Source organism: Mustela putorius, unplaced genomic scaffold, assembly GCF_011764305.1.
Source record: "Mustela putorius furo isolate JIRA1106 unplaced genomic scaffold, ASM1176430v1.1 tig00003856_pilon_pilon_pilon, whole genome shotgun sequence".
In the NCBI taxonomy this organism is placed as follows: domain Eukaryota; kingdom Metazoa; phylum Chordata; class Mammalia; order Carnivora; family Mustelidae; genus Mustela; species Mustela putorius.
Window position 1 is genome coordinate 2,077,375 of NW_025422008.1, and position 21,076 is coordinate 2,098,450.

At 43.4% G+C, this 21,076-nt stretch overlaps 1 long non-coding RNA gene across 2 annotated transcripts; it reads right to left on the minus strand.

Annotated features, from left to right (window-relative positions):
* Nucleotides 1-9,560: 9,560 nt before the first annotated feature.
* Nucleotides 9,561-20,008, minus strand: LOC101674060. Of its 2 annotated transcripts, XR_001177622.2 has the most exons (4): nucleotides 19,859-20,008; nucleotides 18,317-18,432; nucleotides 11,442-11,657; nucleotides 9,561-9,609 (listed from the first exon to the last, which is right to left on the minus strand). It is a non-coding gene; the product is annotated as an uncharacterized LOC101674060 (long non-coding RNA). The 2 variants fall into 2 exon arrangements; XR_201416.3 differs by lacking the exon at nucleotides 9,561-9,609 and having other exon boundaries at nucleotides 11,096-11,657; nucleotides 19,859-20,001.
* Nucleotides 20,009-21,076: the final 1,068 nt, after the last annotated feature.

A 21,076-nucleotide genomic window follows, 5' to 3' on the forward strand; every position in this document is an offset into this window, starting at 1 on the left:
AAGCTTACAGTCTAGTGGGAGGAGACAAATCATAAATAAACTGCTGGATAGTATGTCTGAATGTGGTAAAGGTTAAAGAGGAAAATAAATGAAGAAATGAAGGAAGACGGGACGCCTGGGTGGCTCAGTTGGTTGGATGACTGCCTTCGGCTCAGGTCATGATCCTGGAGTTGGAGGATCGAATCCCGCATCGGGCTCCCAGCTCCATGGGGAGTCTGCTTCTCTCTCTGACCTTCTCCTCGTTCATGCTCTCTCTCACTGTCTCTCTCTCAAGTAAATAAATAAAATCTTTAAAAAAAAAAAAAATGAAGGAAGACACAGCCAGTCCTAGAGATGACGGCTCAGGAGGTTGAGGGAGCCAGGTTCCTGCTGTGCTGTCAGGAGCCCTGTTCTCACAGTGAGACTGATTTTCTTTTTAGAGAGAGAGTGCACACGCACACACACTTGCAAGGAAGCAGGGGTTAAGGGAGGAGAAAGAGAGAATCTTAAGCAGGCTCCATGCCCAGTGCAGAGCCGAACACAGGAATCATTCTCAAGACCCTGACATCATAACCTGAGCCAAAATCGAAGCGACGCTTAACCAGCTGAACCACCTAGGTCCCACCCCAAGATTGATTTTAAATGCAGAAAAAATAAAGCACTAAATTGTGTATTTCATTATTTTTCCAGTTTCTGTTGCTACCAGCTGAATGCCATGACCCCACCCCGCCCGGTGATGACCCTAAAAGAAGACTGACTTGGCGTACTCTGTGATCTAAGTCAGCTCTCAGCCCCATGAGTAGGTTGTTAGCCAGATGATACAAATAGCAAGGCAAGTAATAGACTGTCAAGAACTACTTCTGAAGGACCCCAGGTCAGAATTATACTATAGCCTATAAGTTTTAACATTCTTTTTATAACCAGCTTATGCTAACTGAGAAACTGTGGCCAGCTGACGATAGATAAGGGAGTCAGCAAGCAGCATAACAGGATAACGAATAGCAAAAATCTGTGTTTAACCCAGCTGTTTCTGGCTTCTGTATAATAATGCTTCTAATGCTTTGCTAAGAAATGAAAAATTGCTTAAACCCTCAACTCTAAGGAGCAAGAGGCTGGCTGAGGACAAAGCAAAAGCTGGCGCCTTGCACCCCCCCCTTCACCCGCTCCCCTCCATATGTGTAGCATTATAAATAGTTAACTTGCAGAAATCACAGTCCTGCAGGGTAGGAGTCTCCCTTGGTTTGAGATTTACAACAAAGAAGTTACCTTACGTTTGATAGCAGGAATGTAACATTTCACCAGGAGAGACTCCCAATTGTCTTTATGTTAGGACCTCATTAAAGGGAAAATGGCCTTGGCTTGATAGTAACCAGGCCTTCAATATCCTGATAGTGCTTTCATTCGTATGCGTGGGCTAACCGGCCAGTTCTGCTTCTGTAAGATTGCTTTGTCTGCTTTCGCACGTGGGTCCCCTGATCCACTCCACTGACGCCAAGTATGCCTGTTCAAATTATCAATCAGTCAGCTCAGCCCCTCCCGAAACTTGTTTGTCCATAAAAATCCTGCACTACCCCAGCCTGGTGTGCTCAGCTAGCAGGAGCTGCTGACCACCCGCAGGCGCCTGCGTAACAATAAAGAACCTCTTGCTGATTGCATCCAGTGGCAGTGTTGGATTCTTGGGTAAGGGGATCCGCGGGTCTTTCACTTCCATCTATGAACATCCACAAAACACCGCTGTACAAATACAAGGATTTTTCACAGAACTTTTCTGTAAATTGAAGATTTAAAGTTTCAGTAGTGGTCCAGAAGTTACTTAGCCTTTCAGTGCTGCATTAAATACTAACCTTCATGAGAACAAAAGGTGAGCAGAGGATATACTATGGAAAAGGGGGGGGAGGGAATGGGGGGAAGGGAGGGATGAGTCTTTAATAACAGAGGCTGCGGACGTCGCCCCCTGCTGAGGGAAATAGGGAAATGCAAATGAGAAAAAAAGGCTCTCCTGGTCTCTGTTCTCCCACTTTTGAGTAAAGATGTGGGTAGGAACAGAAACTTTTCTGCTAAACGAAAAAAAACTGCTATAGCTAATGACAAGTGCTGATTGACATTTTCCCCGCAGTGCGAGGGAGGTCACGGGACAGGTCAAGGGACCCTGGTGACCTGACATGAGCAGCTCCTACCCAGCTCCATCAATTGTTACCAGCAATCAATGCAGGCCTCATGCTAGATAGTTTTAATTTTTAAAAGCTAGAAATATGGATTTTTTTAAGGTGAAATCTGCCATTTTTTAATGTTGTGAATGATTTGATATTTTTGGTAAACATTCTGCTAGCAAATTATGTTTCTGCGATTATCAAGCACTGGACCATAAGTTTATGCCCTCCGGTATGTGAAGGGACAAAATAAAAAGCTGCTGCAATGAAAACTGGGAGAAAGGCAAGGAGTTATCTGGTAGTAGGTAAGGTGAGGAGATGGGAAAGAAGGGGGAAATAGAAGAAAAGACCAAAGATTGTCGGATGGAAAGATTAAAAAATAATAATAATAAGTAGAAAGAAAACAATGTTGAAGAATGTGATCAAGAAGAGATTGAGGGGAAGATGAACCATGAGAGACTGTGGACTCTAAGAAACAAACAGGGTTTTGGAGAGAAGGAGATGAGGGGTTTTGTGAGCCTGGTGGTGGGTACTAAGGAGGGCACGTATTCATGGCGCACTGAGTGTGGGTTGGAACATTGAAAAAATGAAATATATATATTTTTTAAAAATAAGAAGGGATTGGGAGAGAGTGAAGGAGCAAGGAAGAAGGTACAAAAGGTGGGGAAGAATGTGTGAAAGGGGAAGAGATTTGAAACAGCAAAGCTGTTCGGCAGCGGGGGGGTCGGGGGGGGGGGGTGTCTTTGGAATAATCCCCCAGAGACACGGGAATATGCCGGCACTACTAGGGACAAGAGCTCCGCACAGTGAAAGGGAAGTCCAGCTTCTCAGCCTCTGGCCATCGCTGTCTTCTAAGAGTCAAACTGAGGAAGGACTTCAACTATTTCCTTCTGGACCTCTCAGTCTCTTTTCCAAGTGAATCAGTTATTCTTTCCAGCTTCTCTCTTAACTCAGGCAAAAGACCCCGAGGGCAGAGCTGGAGACTGACACTATCCCCTCAAGCAATAAAGACTGCCTAGAGCCAGCAAGGCCCCCCACACAAGGGTGACCCCAAGGCAGTGAGTCACCTGACCTCTGCTGCCGCCTGTGCGTCCCTACCAACCTTTGTTCCACATTTTCCCTCTATAAAGATTTATTTATTTATTTATATGACAGACAGAAATCACAAGTAGGCAGAGAGGCAGTCAGAGAGAGGAGGAAGCAGGCTCCCTGCTGAGCAGAGAGCCCGATGTGGGGCTCAATCCCAGGACCCCGGGATCATGACCCGAGCTGAAGGCAGAGGCTTTAACCCACTGAGCCACCCAGGTGCCCCACATTTTCCCTCTATAAACCTAGAAGATTTTCAGCACTTTGGAGACAATCTTTGAGATGTTAGTCAGTCCTCTGCCGTCCTAGTGTTGACCTCTCTGAAATGAACTGCTTTCTTGTTTCACGACCACTTGTGTCTCTGCCTTTGGATTTTTTGAGTGGTAAGTGGCTGAACCTGGTCTATTTGGGACCCCTGGAGCTGGGTGCTCTTATACCCATGGGCTCGAGTTACAAAATGACTCAGAGCCCCACTTTTCTACAGTTGCAGGAAGTCTAGGACCCTGACCCAGGAAGTGCCACCGCCTTCAGTCTGTATCCCCAGTTAATACCCAAGGTCAATATCAACTCTTGTTTCTCCCTCTCACTATTTCCCTGTGGGTATCCAGCCTCTTCATCCTCTCCCTTCTTTTACAAACTAACACTGAGCTAGGGGTCAACTCAGCTTCAGCAGAGGCTTGAACCGTGGATAGCACAGTCAAGAAGGGGAATTACAGGGCCACCTGGAGGGCTTGGTCTGTTAAGCATCCGACTCTTGATTTTGGCTCAGGTCATGATCTCAGGGCTATGGGATCAAGCTCCACATCAGTCTCCACACTCAGTATGGAGTCTGCTTAAGATTCTCTCCCTTGCTCTCTCTGCCCCTCCCCACCATCCCTTGTGTGTGCACTCTGTCTCTCAAAAAAGGGGGGGCACCTGGGTGCTCAGTCATTAAGCGTCTGCCTTCTACCCAGGTCATGATCTCAGGGTCCTAGGATCAGGCCCTGCATCAGACCCCCTGCTCAGTGAGAGGCCTGCTTCTCCCTCTCCCACTCCCCCTAAATAAAATCTTTAAATTAAATTTAAAAAAGACAGCCCAGAACAGGGACACAGTAGAATTCCATATCAAAGGTGACTGTTCCTAAAATGATTTCTGTCTCAGGGGACCCCTCTGGACATTTCTCATCTCTCTGCTCATGGAAGACACCCTTTCTTCTCACTGTGCTCAGCAATGCAACACCTCTCTGGTGAGCCTCTCAGTTCAGATTCTGCCTTAATTTCATGTATTCAAAGGATACATTGCAGAGTGTTGTCTTAACTAAAGAGCAATACTCCCCCAAATTAAGGATACTATCATACCTTAAAGCAAAAACAAGGGAAGGAATGAGGGAAGGAGGGGAGGAGGAAAATAGGAGGGAAGGAGAGAAGGAAGGAGGAAGGGATAAAAGGAAGGAAGGAATGGAAGAAGGTGGGAGGGAAGGAGGGGAGGAAGAAGGGTGGAAGGGAGGGCAGGAAGGATTTTCTGCCATAGTCCTCAAGGATAGAGAGTGGTTTCCTCCTCTCAGCCAGGTGGCAACATCCCATGACTGTTATATCCTGAATGGCATTCCAGGTTCCTCAAGGCCTCGCAGATCATTTCTTCTTCTTCTTCTTCTTCTTCTTCTTCTTCTTCTTCTTCTTCTTCTTCTTCTTCTTCTTCTTCTTCTTCTTCTTCTTCTTCTTTTTTTAAGACTTATTTATTTTGAGAGAACAAGAGAGTACATGCACATGTGAGCCACTCCTACCCCCCACCACTCCCACCCCCCACCCTCCCACCCTCTCCAACCCCCTCACTCCCCCCTGCCCCCCACCCTTAGCAGAGTGGCCCCTGTAGGACCTGCTCCAGCTTGATTCACTCTCTGGACAGATCTTTAGCCCACTCTTCCTAAAGCCCAAAAGGTCATTACTCCCTTGAGCTGCTGGAAAAACACTACAGAAATCACAGAGTCCAGGAAAGAAAAACAGGCAACAAAATGGAACAAGTTCAGGGAGTTGAACAGATGTTTATTTTGATCCATGTCCAGTTTTGACAAACCTAGAAAGGAATACAATGTCCACGAAAAAGCAAGTGGAAGGGAGGGAGGGAAGGGAGCTAATAATATCAACTTTGAGACTCTACATAAAAAAATAAATTTGATCCATTTATCATCGCACACAAAGAATAACTTCTACATAGGATTTTTTTTTTTTAATTGAACCTGTAGCAGGGCATCTGGGTGGCTCTATCAATTAAACGTCTGACTCTTGGTTTTGGCTCAGGTCATTATCTCAGTGTTGTGAGATGGAGCCCTGCTCGGGCTCCCCTCTCCCTCCCTCTCTGCTCCTCCCCACTGCTTGCAAGTGCTCTCTCTGTCTCTCTCTCAAATAAGTAAATATTTTTTTAAAAATTGAAACTATAGAAGTACCAAGGGGGGGAAATGGCAGAATTTCTCTGTGACGTGAGAGTAGAGAAGACTTTCGTAACTATAGCCAAAAATCCAGCTTTTTAAAATTAATATTTTGGAAATTATTTAAAATATTTACAGAGCTTCAAAGTCAGGTCTATGAAACAAAGTATGTCAGAAAAACCAAGTTTCTAAAGAGAAAGATTGATCAACTTAACTACATAAAAATTTAAAAGCAGGGCACCTGGGTGGCTCAGTCAGTTAAGCATCTGCCTTCAGCTCAGGTCATGATGGGATCCTGGATCCAGGATCCTAGATCCCCAGAATCTAGCCCCACATTGAGGTCCCAGCTCAGTGGGGAGCCTGCTTCTCCTTCTCCCTCAGCCGCTCCCCCTGATCACAAGTAGCAAGCCACCACTCAGCTGTCTCAGGAAAACCACCTCTTGCCTTTGTGGTGCCCTCTGTGGTGCCCAGTGAAAAGGATCAAAATGGCCCCAGGAGTGACGCCAGCAGGGAGTCTGCTTCTTTCTCTCACTCTCCCTCTGTTCTCTCTCTCTCTCTCTCAAATAAATAAATAAATCTTCTTTTAAAATAAGTCTGTATAGATTGCCATGGAGAGACCACTACCATATTGTCTAGAACTGTATGTAAATATCTCAATAAAATAAGTATAATAATATTTTAAATGAAAAGTGGGGGAAATCACATAGAATGCTACTATATATAAGAACAAATGGGGCGTCTGGGTGGCTCAGTGGGTTAAAGCCTCTGCCTTCAGCTCAGGTCATGATCTCAGGGTCCTGGGATCGAGCCCTGCATCGGGCTCTCCACTCAGCGGGGAGCCTGCTTCCTTCTCTCTCTCTCTGCCTGCCTCTCTGCCTGCTTGTGATCTCTCTCTGTCAAATAAATAAATAAAATTTAAAAAAAAAAAGAACAAATGAATACATGTATACACATATATATATATTTCTTTTTAACAATGGAAGACTAGGACAAAAACTTTTTAAAACGTCTATGGAGAAAGAACCTAGATGTCCATCAACAGATGAATGGATCAAGAAGATGTGGTATATATACACAATGGAATACTATGCAGCCATCAAAAGAAATGAAATCTTGCCATTTGCGACAACATGGATGGAGCTAGAGCGTATCATGCTTAGCGAAATAAGTCAAGCAGAGAAAGACAACTATCATATGATCTCCCTGATATGAGGAAGTGGTGATGCAACATGGGGGCTTAAGTGGGTACGAGAAGAATAAATGAAAGAAGATGGGATTGGGAGGGAGACAAACCATAAGTGACTCTTAATCTCACAAAACAAACTGAGGGTTGCTGGGGGGAGGGGGTTTGGGAGAAGGGGGTGGTATTATGGACATTGGGGAGGGTATGTGTTTTGGTGAGTGCTGTGAAGTGTGTAAACCTGGTGATTCACAGACCTGTACCCCTGGGGATAAAAATATATGTTTATAAAAAATAAAAAATTATATTAAAAAAAAAGTCTATGGAGAAGGAGAAAATTGAGTAGAGGATATAGGGATAGAAACTTGGTTTTTCTGACATACTTTGTTTCATAGACCTGACTTTGAAGCTCTGTAAATATTTTAAATAATTTCCAAAATATTAATTTTAGAAAGCTTTCTATAGGGGTGTCTGGGTGGCTCAGTTGCTTAAGTGTCTGTCTTTGGCTCATGTCATGATCCTGGGGGCCAGAGATTGAGCCCCAGGCTCCTTGCTCAGCAGGGAGTCTGCTTCTCCCTCCACCTCTGCCCCTCTTCCCCAGCCCTGTTCATCCTCTCTCTCTCTCTCTCTCTGTCTCAAATAAATAAAATCCTTTTTTAAAAAAAGCTTTTTCTAGGGACGCCTGGGTGGCTCAGTTGGTTAAGCAGCTGCCTTCGGCTCAGGTCATGATCCCAGGGTCCTGGGATCGAGTCCCACATCGGGCTCCTTGCCCTCCGCAGGGAGCCTGCTTCTCCCTCTGACTCTGCCTGCCATTCTGTCTGCCTATGCTCGCTCTCGCTCACTCTCTCTCTGACAAATAAATAAATAAAATCTTTAAAAAAAAATAATAAATAAATAAATAAATAAAAAATAAAAAAAAATAAAAAAAGCTTTTTCTAAAAAGCAAAATAAATAAAATCTAACTGCTCAATAAGTTAGTGATATAATGACAAAGAAAAAGACTATTTCAAACAACTTTAACCCTAAACACTAACCTAACTGTATATACCTAGTGAGATATATCCTAGGGATAAAAAGAATTGAAAAGTGGTTTTCATTTTTATATTAAATGACTAATCATTAATCAATTGATTGATTGATTAGTCAATTAATGGTGATAATATGGAGAGATAACACAAATGTTGATGTGTTTGGTCGAGATATTTGGTTGGGAGAAAGAGCAGCTCTAAGATAAGTCTTGTGAAACAATGGGAGTCTCTATTTGAGTCAAGGGTGTTAGTATAAACAAAGAATGACTTTATGTAGAAGCATATATATTTGTATTTTCTGTCCACCAGAAGGCCCTTGAAAACAAGGATCGACCCACTAGCAATGAACATCCCTACCACCCAGACTGTGGTCTCGATTTGCAATTTCCCATCGATGGAAACCTTAAAGAAATGTTTGGTTATCTGCTTGGAGAAGGGAATACACAAGATGTGCTTGGATATCTCATCATAACAAAAAACTCAAGAAGCTATCAGAGTATCTTGGGACTACATCAAAGGTACATGAGGAGGGGTGCCTGGGTGGCACAGTGGGTTGAGCCTCTGCCTTCGGCTCAGGTCATGGTCACAGGGTGCTGAGTCGAGCCCCGCATCAGGCTCTCTGCTTAGCGTGGAGCCTTCCCCCTCTCTCTCTGCCTGCCTCTCTGCCTCTTGTGATCTCTCTCTCCATCAAATAAATAAATAAAATCTTAAAATAAGTAAATAAAAGGTAGGTGAGGAGACCCCCACTTGCCAAAGATGGGACAATTCAAGCATTCATAAGAATAACAATTGCAATGGGCTGCAATAAATTAAAATACATCAAATATATTTAAACCCATGACTTCATAATGATTTTTTTAATTGATCACATTTGGAGAGTTGTAGGTAGCCAACTTAATAACTCGAAAACTGGTCATAAAGAGAAATCAACATTTATCCTGCCTTTCCTATAGGAACCATACCTGATCACATGGTTGAAGAGGGAATTTCTCTTACAGAAGTAGTCCAGCTAGTATAAAAGAAGAACAGAATGGTAGAATTCCATTATCACCATTTCGCAACTCCTAAGAATATCATGGATTAGTCAGTACCTGATAACATAACCAAAAGAGAGATGAGCTGACATTATGCACATTCTTTTGGAAGTTCACAACATTCTCTGAGGAGTCCTACAAAATAAGTCAAACACAGACTGAGGGAAATTCTATAGGACAAAAAACCAACAACCAAACAACAAACAAACGATAAGAACACACTTTCATCAACAAATACATTACAAGGGGGAAAATAGAATGAATGAGAGAACTTACACATTAAAATATACACAAAAACAAAATTTAATAAAAATATTTTAATAAGGGGTGCCTGGGTGGGTTAAAGCCTCTGCCTTCGGCTCAGGTCATGGTCTCGGTCCTGGGATCAAGCCCCGCATCAGGCTCTCTGCTCAGCAGGGAGCCTGCTTCCTCTCTCTCTCTCTCTGCCTCTCTGCCCACTTGTGATCCCTCTCTGTCATATAAATAAATAAATTTTTTTAATTTTAATAAATTTTTGATAAATTATAATAAAATAAAAATTTATTTAAAATTTTAAAAACATAAAAATAATAATTTTTTAAAATTTTAAAAAGAGGGACACCTGGGAGGTTCAGTTGGTTAAGCCGCTGCCTTCGGCTCAGGTCATGATTCCAGCGTCCTGGGATCAAGTCCCACATCGGGCTTCTTGCTCAGCGGGAGCCTGCTTCTCTGTCTGCCTCTGCCTGCCACTCTGTCTGCCTGTGCTCACTGACAAATAAATAAATAAAATAAAATAAAATATTTTTAAAAGAAACATAAAAATATCAACCAATATAATAATGTATATAATAATGTATGGCCTATATTATTTCAATCCTGACTCACAAAAACATAAACTCATTTTTTGTAAAAAAAAAAAAAAAATGAGACATTTGGGGGAATCTGAAAAAGAAAATCTGAGGCTCCTAATTTCCAGGCTGTTTTCCCACTGGCCTGAGCTTAGGCATTGTTGTAAGTAAAAACCACTTGAGAGCCCAGAACTAGAGTTGGAACAGCTGCCCTGAGCTGGCCATTTACTATCAGTTGAAGAGCCTATTTAAATAACAAGGCCACCTCTCTCATTCCCTCTCAGCCCCCCACCTGCCCCTCCTCCCATATGAAAACAACCAACAATTCAGTATGAGGCTCCAGACAGGAGGTTCTCTTGAGGTGGTTCTCATTCAGGCTCTTGCCCACCTGGACTGCAAGTTTTGGCATCATCCAGGATGCCCCAAATGAGCAAGTTCTGATTGTATGACATGAGCTGATAGGCTTGATCACAACTGGGCCTGATCTAGAAAGGGAAGGGGGTTGGGGTACTCCACCAATACTACTATCAGCAACCCTACGGACTGGAATAACTATAAACTATGTAATACAGGACTCCATCTTGAAAAGGGTAAAAACCCTGTCCCTAGGGCCTGAATACTCTTAAGTCAGAAGACCTGGGAATTAGTTATTATCCCCATCTATGACTACACATACTCCTGAGGTCCCTCAGTGGTCTTTGCTCTTCAACCGTAGATACAAGATATGGTTATTTCAGAAAACAGAAGTAGAACTTAAGATAAACAAAAGAACCCAAGGAAGGGCAAGAAATGAACAAGTTGGGAAGTGTTGCCGGACAGGAAAGCCAAGGGGGCTTATTAATAATAATAATAATAGGAGGAGGGGGAGGAGTAATTTCATATTTATTGAGCTCCTACTACCTGCCAGGGGCTAGATAAGTCCTTTTTCACGCATCATCCCATTTAATACCTTCAATAACCTAATAGGTAATGCCCTCCACCTCCTCTCAAAGGCAACTTCACTCCCTCTTCTCAAGAATGCATCTCTTGCCTATTTCTTATATTATAGGAAGTTATACATAATAACTGAAGTTTCATATAATATGCAGCAGATTTGCCTAGACCTGTGGGAGGTCTAAGGTCACTGGAGGGCCAAAGACCCCCCCAGCACAGTCAACAAAGCTTCTTCCATCTAATGTTTCTATCTAAAGAAAACTGTCCTCTTTACAAAAGACGTCAGAAGATGCCATGCTTCTCCAGTCAGGGTTTTGTGTGTGATGTGACCCCTGACCAGCCATTGCTCCCTCACAATGTCTCACCCGGCCATCACTATTCTGGATCCTTTTCCAGGAAGTACAGCCAGCAAAGCATGAACCACATCTCTAAACATGTTGGACCTCTTACCATTTTACAATGAATGAGTAATGTTGAAAGTTGAGTGCATTTATTTATAAGAATTCACAATGTAATTGGTGGTTATAGAGCAACTTCATTGTTTCCATCATTTCCTAACAAGGGTCATGCCTTGAAAGTTCAGTAATGGCCTCATGATAATGACAGAAAAGGGAGAGGAACAGACACACGAGGCAAAGAAGCAAACGGTGTCATGTGAATCTGTCTGAGCCCAGTAAAGGAACAACATTTGAATTACATGCCCATGACTCTGGCTCCCCAAATCACCAAAAAATAATTAACAATGGAGCTTAACACTGTAGCTACAACTAATCGTAGCTAGAATTATTGCAGTAAAACAGAGAAGCAGTGATGGGGTACCTGGCTTCATTGCTTGTTTGTATCTTGATGTGGATACTCAGGACACATGACCTCCATAAATCTTACATTCAGGTTGTTTCAATTGTCTGTGCAGATCTTCCTGTGACACAGCTAGAAGGATGCCTCCCAGCTGGGTCTGGTCGGGTGAGGAAAGCCAACCACCCAGCTTCAAGAAGCAGCTTTGTGTTCTCAGCAGATCGTCCAGTAGGCAGAGACCTATGGGGGAAATTTTTTTTTTAACTTTATTTCTTTGCGAAAATTGCTTGGAAGAAAGCTGGTCATTAACAATGGTAACTGAAGTAATGAAAATGTGAAGAATTCTGAGAAAATAATCATTTTTAGGAATTATAAAGTGGGATAAAGACAAGCATTTGTCAGCTTGGCTTTATTAATTAAAGCAGCTTGGCTTTATTAATCCTCAATAAATGCAGATATTTGAAAAGAGACTTGAGAAACAATTTCAGGAAATATTTTCAGGCAGCTCAAAAGTTTCTCACAGAGCCAGAGACAAAACTTAAGTGAAAGTAGGAACAGCGGTTAACTCGTGGTAAGAGACTATAAACAGGAAACAGCATACTTTCAACATAAATGTAATTGAGAAAGGTCCAGAAAATCTGGATAAGCATTTATGTATCATCTAATTTGGAGCTATGCAAAGCTCTCTGGTGCCTCTTATAAAGGTCAAAAGGGTCAGCTATCCTTTCTGCAAATATGGCCACTGGGTGAATATACATCAATCCCCCTTTCATTAGAGTAGCCTTCATCCAGAACTTTCTACAAACAGATTTTGGAGGTTAAAAAATTCTGAACTTCCTGGAATAAGATTGTCTTGCGGTAAAAGCTGCCTGCATGCCAAGCATTTTGGCCCCTCCCCAAAAGGAAAGGCTTCTGATTTACTTCCAAGAGCTCATCCTCTTTCTACATAGATATTATCTAGCTCTGCATACACACCCTCTCTTTGCTTCCTCCTTGATTTATTATTCTACTTTTGTCTATCAAATCCAGATTTATTATGTTTATGTCTTTTTAACTACCAAGGTCCTTTTGGATATAAGCTTGTTGTACATGAATAATAAACAGCAACTACCAAGTATTATAGCTATTAATTATATTAACAGTTACAATATAAGCTATATTTATACTTTATGTAATACTATACTACTTAAGATAGATAGTTATATTAGTTATAGTATGAACGTTATAGTATACCATAACATTCCAGTTTCTATACATTGTCTTATAGGCTTACAATGCTGAGAGACAGAATGTAAAGAAACAAGGCACAGGAAATTGTGGGCAGCTTGCTCAGATTCTCATAGCTAGTATGTGGTCCATTCAGAGTTCAAACTCAAGTAGGAAGGACTCTGTGTCAGGGCTTGTTCTCTTACTTAGTAAGCTGCCTATAATGGTGCACATCTCATTACCATTACTCTCTTACCTATCATTAACTACACAGAGCATCAGCAATTTTATAAAAGCTGCTTACCAAGCTGAACTAAAGGAGGGCTAACTACATGATACACATACACACACACCCTTTATTCAGCTAGACTCCTTCATCCTCTCCACCAAACGTGTCCATGCCTACTCCATGCCGGATGCCGGCACTAGTCCACAAGTCAGGCATGGCCCCTGTCCTATTGGAGCCTCCTGCTAATTCGGAACCTCACTTCACCCTACACTTTTCCTTCACAGCATCACCCATTAATTACTTGTTCAGTGTCTTTCACCCCATTGTCCTGTGACCTCCTTGGGGGCAAGATGGCTACCCAGGTCACTGCTATGTCTAGGGTCTTGTGGAGCACCTGACACCTAAGAGAAACTTAATAGTTATGGAAGGAATGGATGTGAACCAACAGAGGGAGCAGGCTCTCTCAAAGGTTGGAGAAGGTATTGTACCAGCCAGTAGTTAGCTGATTATATTACCTGTGCCACAGGGTGCTCATCTCTGCCTACCAGAAACCAGCAGCCTCTGAGTTCAAGCTCCCTCCCACTGCACTCACCGTCCAGTGTCTGCCTTGACAGTGAGGTCTGCCCAGGCCCACCCAGTCTGGGAGTTATACCAGTGAGCAGAAACTTGCCCTGTCAAAAGGGCTCACATCAGTATCATAGCCCTGGCCCATCCGATCTGGGTGTCTCTTTGAACCCAATCTCCAAACACCTGGAAAAAAGGACAACACTCCACCCACTCCTCACTGTAAGGTGTTTCATGGAGACTGGCTGTCTCATAGGCTAATGTAGGCCTATAGGCGAATGTCACGTGCAGGCAGGATCTCTGAGAGAGGCACATTCTGGCATCAGGCAGGATAAGTGAGGTGTGTCCTCAGGCAGGGACCTGGGACTCAGAATGGGAGCCTTAAGCTGACAGAGGTGGGAATGTGCAGGTGTCTATCCTTCTCCCCTTAGACTCAGGGAGTGGCTTTGAGATGGAGGCAGCAAGCTAGGAGCAGAGAAGCAATTCCTGAAGTTTTCTGTGGGCTGAAGATAAATCAGCTGTGTCTTGTGAATCAGATTATCTGGTTGCCTGTTACTCAGTTCTCTGGTTTCCTTTTCTTAACTCTGGGCCTTTAGGGAAGTATTTTTTAATTACTATCTATCTGAGTCTGCAGTGCTAATGGCTTCAACTGTGGTTGCTCACAAGCATAAAGTGAGAGGGAAACTTCTGGGAACGTGGCAGGGCTGGGAAGTCCCTTTCTCTCCCCATGGAGATATCCCTCCAACTGCACCCTCTAGGATGTTCCCCTTCTTTTATTATGGGAGGTGGATCTTTCTTTGCAGCATCTAGACCAGCCGAGGAAGGCCCCTGATTCCAGTCCTCAAATGGAGATGACCCAAAAGCACCCAGAGTTGGCTCTGAAGATTTGTTCCCCTGATGCTTTGTGTTGTTTTGCTCTTCACAGACTCTTGTAGCCCTGGGTAACCTGGGGGCCTTGAGGGAGGAAGGTCACCATCTGGCAGGTAGAAGGATCCCAACTGTAGTCTCAGAGTCAGGAATGTGGTCTACAAACTGCCTCCCACCTCAAGACCTTGAGGCTCACAGTTGCCTTCCCTTCACAAATGAGATCTCCCCTCTTCTGTGTTTTGCAGAGCCCCCACCCCCACCCCCACCTCAATCCAGGGCACTTTTCTAGTTCCCAGAAGAATTGGATCTCCTCTTCCACTGTTCTGAAAGAAAAGAACTCTGAATGACAAATCGCCACCCCTCCCCCCAAAATCCCCATGATTAAAAACGTTGGTATTTTGTTTACATGTGAATAACCAATATTCTACAGCCTTTTTTCTCTCTCCCACGCGTACACATATCTTCATTTTTCCAGCTGACATGTCTATCCTTCCTAACCCTGCAGTTGAAGGTTTGTGGCCACTGGGGGCAGGCCCTGTCATCCTCAGCTCTTTCTCAGGGCCTCAAAGTCAATGCTCTGTTAGGGCATTTGTGACCTCAGAGGAGAGTTCGGTTACAATGGTGTGCTGATAAACCAGCCTGAGGGGTTAGCTGGGTAGAATCCCTGATTTGTAAAGGTTACCAGTTTCCGTGATGTAAATACTCCCTCTCACCATGACCCTTTTCCAACTAACAACGGTTTAACAACCAGCTTGTAACAATTTCACAATTGATCTCACCAGTTGGTCTGAACTAACTGAAGCACACCACTGTTCAAGGAGATCTCCAGAGCATTCTTGGGCCCCCAGAATGTCTCAACAAAATGAGCAATAAATCCAGGGGAAGCAAAGGGAGGAAAGAGCTCTCATGTACCATTTTTTTTTAAAGATTTTATTTATTTATTTGACAGGCAGAGATCACAAGTAGGCAGAGAGGAAGGCAGAGAGAGAGAGGAGGAAGCAGGATCCCCGCAGAGCAGAGAGCCCGATGTGGGGCTCGATCCCAGGACCCTGGGATCATGACCTGAGCCGAAGGCAGAGGTTTTAACCCACTGAGCCACCCAGGCGCCCCTCATGTGCCATTTTTGCCTGCTGGGTTTCTTGGCTCTCAAAAGGTATGGAAAGGGTATGGACTTTAGGGTGTCAAACCTCTGGTTCAAATCCCTGTGTAACTTATGCAAGCTTCATCTTCCAACTCTGCAGAAGAGGATTGATAAGACCTACCTGTGGGATTACTTTAAGAATGAAAGAGATGCCTAAATAAAATGCCTAATATAGAGCAAGCTCTCCATAAATATTCTTTCTTTTGTGCCCACACTTGTCTTAATTTTTCCCGTAGTTCACATAATTATTTTCCAAAGGGTCCAACAGGGGGAGCCCAAACTCAACACTGTCAGGGTTGGGGCTGGTCATTCAGCCAAACTCTCTCACCAGTCTTGGCTTTAACTGGGGAAGCTTTGAGGAGCAAAGATTTTTCTTTTCCAGGCTCTCCCTTGTCCTCATCCCAAAAAAGCTGAGTCTATCAAAATGTTTTAGAACTGGGGTTCATGCCATCAGGCTTCATTCTCCTCTGAGATGGCAAACTATAACCCAGTCAGACACCATGGTCCATGAAGGGAATACCACATCAGGACCAGAGCAAGCTTCACCAAAACAGTACTTCACACAGCACAAAGCTCATAAAGCTTTCTGCACAGCCTAAATACCTCCCACACCAAACCAGCCATAATAAACAGTTTCACCTAACAGTCCTGGGGATTATGGTAAAATTGTGCAGCAGAAAGCTGTGGCCAGATATCTAGAAGAGCTTTCCAACTGTAAAACCACCAAAGAAGGAAGTGGAGTCTTTGCCTCTGTGGCCTGGAAGGGTGGAGAGAGGAGGGGAGTCAGAAGTGGAAGGAACAGGAGGCTCACTAGTTTTGAGAAGTGTAGTTGTTCACAAACAATGGAATTATCGGAATGATACAGAAAGGGGCATCAAACGAAACTCTGAGGAAATCTGGTTTCTTGTGATAAAGAGCTTTTGGTAACCTGAGACAGTTTTGGAAACCTGGAAGCACAAAAATTCTTTACTAGAAATGAATGGTAAGAGCACCTGGGTGGCTCAGTGGGTTAAAGCCTCTGCCTTCGGCTCAGGTCATGTTCCCCAGGGTCCTGGGATCGAGCCCCGCAACCTGCTCTCTGCTGAGGAGGGATCCTGCTTCCCCCTCTCTCTCTGCCTGCCTCTCTGCCTACTTGTGATCTCTGTCTAATAAATAAATAAAATCTTAAAAAAAAAAAGAAAGAAAGAAATGAATGGGAAACCTTGCATTTAATTCCCATATGGTCACTTTCCAAATGGCTGGCCAGTTATTTAAGCTCACTAAAGTTATTTAAGCTCACTAAATCTCAGTCACTCCTATATTCACTCATGCCACCCATACTTATTGAACATCTTATACGTCAGGGGCTAAATGAATCCCAAGGAGACAAAGGTGAGCAAAACTAGGCACTATCCTTTTTTTCATGGCATTTACAAAGTATTCATCTGCTAAAAGTCATACTAATGCTGGGACAACGAGATATCCACAGGCAAAAAGTGAAGTTGGATCCCCACCTCATGTCATATATGAAAATTAAGTCAAAATGGATCAAAGACCTAAATGTAAGAGCTAAAACTATTAAATTCTTAGAATATAACATAGCCATAAATCTTTGTGACCATGCATTAGGTAATGGCTTCACGGATATGACACCAAGTACTCAAGTAACAAAAGGAAAAAAAAAAGATAAATTGGACTTCATCAAAATTTAAACTTTAATAGGACACTAATCAAAAAAATGGACACTAATCAAGTGTAGGAAACTATAGGACACTAATAGGACATAGGATGCTAATCAAGAACACTTATCAAGAAAATGGGACACTAACCATAGGACACTAATCAATAAAATGAAAAAATGACCCACAGAATGATATCAAATGCTTATAAATCATATATCTGATAAGTGGCTTAGATCTAGACTACATAAAGAACTCTTACAACTCTGGACATCTGGGTGGCTCAGTCCGTTAAGTGTCTGCCTTCAGCTCAGGTCATGATCCCAGGGTCCCAGGACATTGGGCTCTCTGCTCAGAGGGGAGCCTGCTTCCCTTCCTCTCTCTGTCTGCCTCTCTGCCTACTTGTGATCTCCCTATCTCTGTCAAATAAATAAAATCTTGGAAAAAAAATTTTTTAATAAAATAAAACCTTAACTAAAAAAGAACTCTTACAACTCAAAAAATGGGCAAATTATTTGAATAAACATTTCTCCAAAGATACACAAATGGCCAAAAAGCACATAAAAAGACACTCAACATCGTCAGTCATCAGGTAAATGCAAAAATAAACCATAATGAGACACCACTTTATACCCACTAAAATGGCTAGAATCAAAAAGACAGATTGGAGAAATGGGAGCTTTCATACACTGCTAGTGGGAATGTCCAACAGTGCAGTCAATTTAGAAATAATCTGGAATTTCCTCAAAAGATTAAACAGAGGTACCGCATGACCTAGGAATTCCACTCCTGGGTATGTACACATGAGAAATGAAAATGTCTATCCACAGACACTCTGGTACATGAATGTTCATGCCAGTATTATTCACGATAGCCAAAATGTAGAAACAACACAAAAGTTCCTCAATTGACGAATGGTTATATGAACTGTGGTACATACACCCCCACCATGGAATAGTATTTGGCAAAAAAAAAAAAAAAAAAGAAAGAAAAGAAAAGAAACAAAGCACAAATGAAAGCAATTATGGAAAGGAGAGCAAAGCTGAAGGCATCCCAGTCTTGCATTTCGAGATACGCTACAAAGCTGTAGTCAGAATCATACATTAGTGGCAGAAAAATAGACTCAGTTCATGGAACGGAATAGAGCCTTCAGAAATAAACCAGAAAAGAAAAAATATAGTCAATTAATCTACAATAAGAGAGGTGAGAATATACAATTAGAAAAGACACATACCTTCTTTTCAGACAAGGGGCCAAGCTTCAGACTTATGACCACCAGACAGTCGTCCTCCCACAGCTACTTTGCCCTTGTGCCCAGCTTTCTCTCCATAGTGTCTTCCGCTGCTCCCTCTTGGCAAAGAAATCACAATAAGTTGCTTTCTCAGAAGGATGCCAGTCACCTGTGTGCCATGAGGAGCCCTGCAGCCCTCCTATCTCTCAGAGGAGGTGCCCATGGGAGGCTTAGGGAGGACACAGGGTGGTGGAGGCCGGCTGCACCAGGATTCTTCCTCCCCCCGCCACAGCAGCTGGGCAGCCTTTCCCAAATCCTTTCCATTCTTACACTCTCCAGGCTGGCTTCTTTTCAAACAAGCAAAGGACCGGTATTTGTCCCTGTGAATGCCTCACGACTCATGGCACCAGTGGGTCAGATAGGCAAAAAGCCATGATGGCCCCTCACCTCCAGTGGCTACCAGGACTCCCTAAATAGGTCGAATGTGTGTTATGTATATTTTACTACAATTAAAGATAATAACAAAGGCAGGGTGTCCAAGTGGTTCAGTCAGTTAAGCATCTGACTCTCTATTTCAGCTCAGGTCTTGATCTCGATGTTGAGATGGAGCCCCACATACTGCTCTGCACTGGGCAGGGAGTCTGTTTGGGATTCTCTCCCCCCACCACCACCTGCCCTTCCCATCCCAACTGCATGCATGAATTCTTTCTCTTTCTCTCAAAATAATAATAATAATAATAATAATAATAATAATAAAAGTATAGTAGTAGTTCTTTCCTCACAGTGTTGTTTTGAGGATTAAACGAGATCAGTATTGGCTGAAGGAATGGCTAAAGTGCCTAACATCATTTACAAGCCAGGTTTGGAGAATGAGGATCAGGATGGTGGAGGGGACACTTCAACTTTCTACTTTAATTCATGTGTTTATTTTTCAGATTTTTTTATAACTAGTTTATAACTAGTTTTTGTAACTAGTATACTTTCAGAATTAAAAAAGAAGAAGAAGAATGAGGGCTGCTTATTACTGCATTACTGATTTGTTCAAGACTTAGTATCCACAGAAAATTGCATGAGATTTAGGATCAACATGCTTGGCCTATGTTTGACCTTCTGTATTTGTATCTCTATGTGTAATTTTTTCCAGATTTCCTTAGCTTTGCTTGCCTTTCTTCCCCTCCACCTCCAACTTACTTAAGTCTCTTAGTCACAGTCTTTTTTTTTTTTTAAGATTTTATTTATTTATTTGTCAGAGACCACAAGCAGGGGGAACAGCCAGCAGAGTTGGAGAAGCAAGCTCCCCACTGAGCAGGGATCCCGATGCTGAACTTGATCCCAGGACCTAGGGATCATGACCAAGCTGCAGGCAGACGTTTAACTGACTGAGCCACCCAGGCGCCCCTCTTAGTCATACTCTTAAACCTCCCAGTCTGACCATTGGCTCCTGCCCTCATGCTGGAAGAGAAACCCAAGACATCAGGCAGTGGGTGGGGAGGGGGCACTATGCTCATCCCTAGACAGTGTCTTAACTCCTCTTCCCATTTTTACCTCCTTCTCCATGGTGAAACTTTCCCCGAGATCTGATTTTCAGTCTCTCACTGCAACTTGAGAGGTCTGCTGCTCCAGGAAGACAGAGACAGCTGGGAGCCCTGGCCGGAAGTCCGTTTCCTGGGCAAGAGAACACTGGCAGAAATCCAGACCACTGACGTCACCTGGTCCGGAAGGCGGAAGCCATTGCCCAACCATAGGAAGTAGATGCCAACAACACATATTTCTGTGATTCCCTCCTTCCATTCAGAAAATCATTTTCCTGGACAGAAGGCAGTAGTAGTGGAAAGTGTTCTGACCTTTGAACCACACAACCACACAACATGAGGTTGGCCAAAGCCTTGACTGACAAACGAGCATGAGACCTGACCCTGGACTTGGCTGGAAGATGCAAGTCTGAGTCGGCACTCTGCCACCTAACTTCTGACCTTTGACAAATCATTCAATTTCTTTGGTCAATTTTCTTTGCTATGAATAACACTACCTACCTCACAGAAGTTACTGTTGCAAGGCTTATGTGAAGTCATCTCTGGAAGATTTCATAAACTTGAAGTAGGATGCCAAAACCAAAGTATACTTTTATGAGACCCTTCCTGACAGCAGCAAACCCCAAGGAGGCTGGAGGGAGAGTGGGTACAAGCTGATCAGAGCCAGGCAGCCTGCACTGGAATGCCAGTGTGCTGCTTACCAGCTCTGGGACAGTTTCTCTGCACCCAGTTTCATGGTGGTCAGAATGGGATGATAAGAGGGCACCTGGGTGGCTCTTCTGGTTAAGCATCTGCCTTTGGCTCAGGTCATGATACCAGAGTCCCAGGATTGAGCCCTGCATCAGGATCTCTGCTCAATGAGGAGTCTGCTTCTCCCTCTGACCCTCCCTCCCCCAGATCGTGCTCACTCTCTCTCAAATGAATACACAAAATATTTTTTTTAATGGGGATGGTAAGAATACCCTTATCACAAGGTTCTCAGGAGGGGGAAGTAGTCACTCCACATAGAGCACATGGGCACGCAGAACATGGCCCAGCTCATAGCAGCCCTCATCAAGCCCTGGCAGGGCTGATTACTCCGGATGCCATCTTGTACACTTCCCGGACCTGGGCTGGGCATTCAGTCTAATTCCAAGAGATCTCATGAAAAGAGGTTCTGCCCCCAATCCACTGTCCACACAACACACAGAGCAATGCAGCTAAAATCTGACAGTGTCACTTCTCTGTTGAA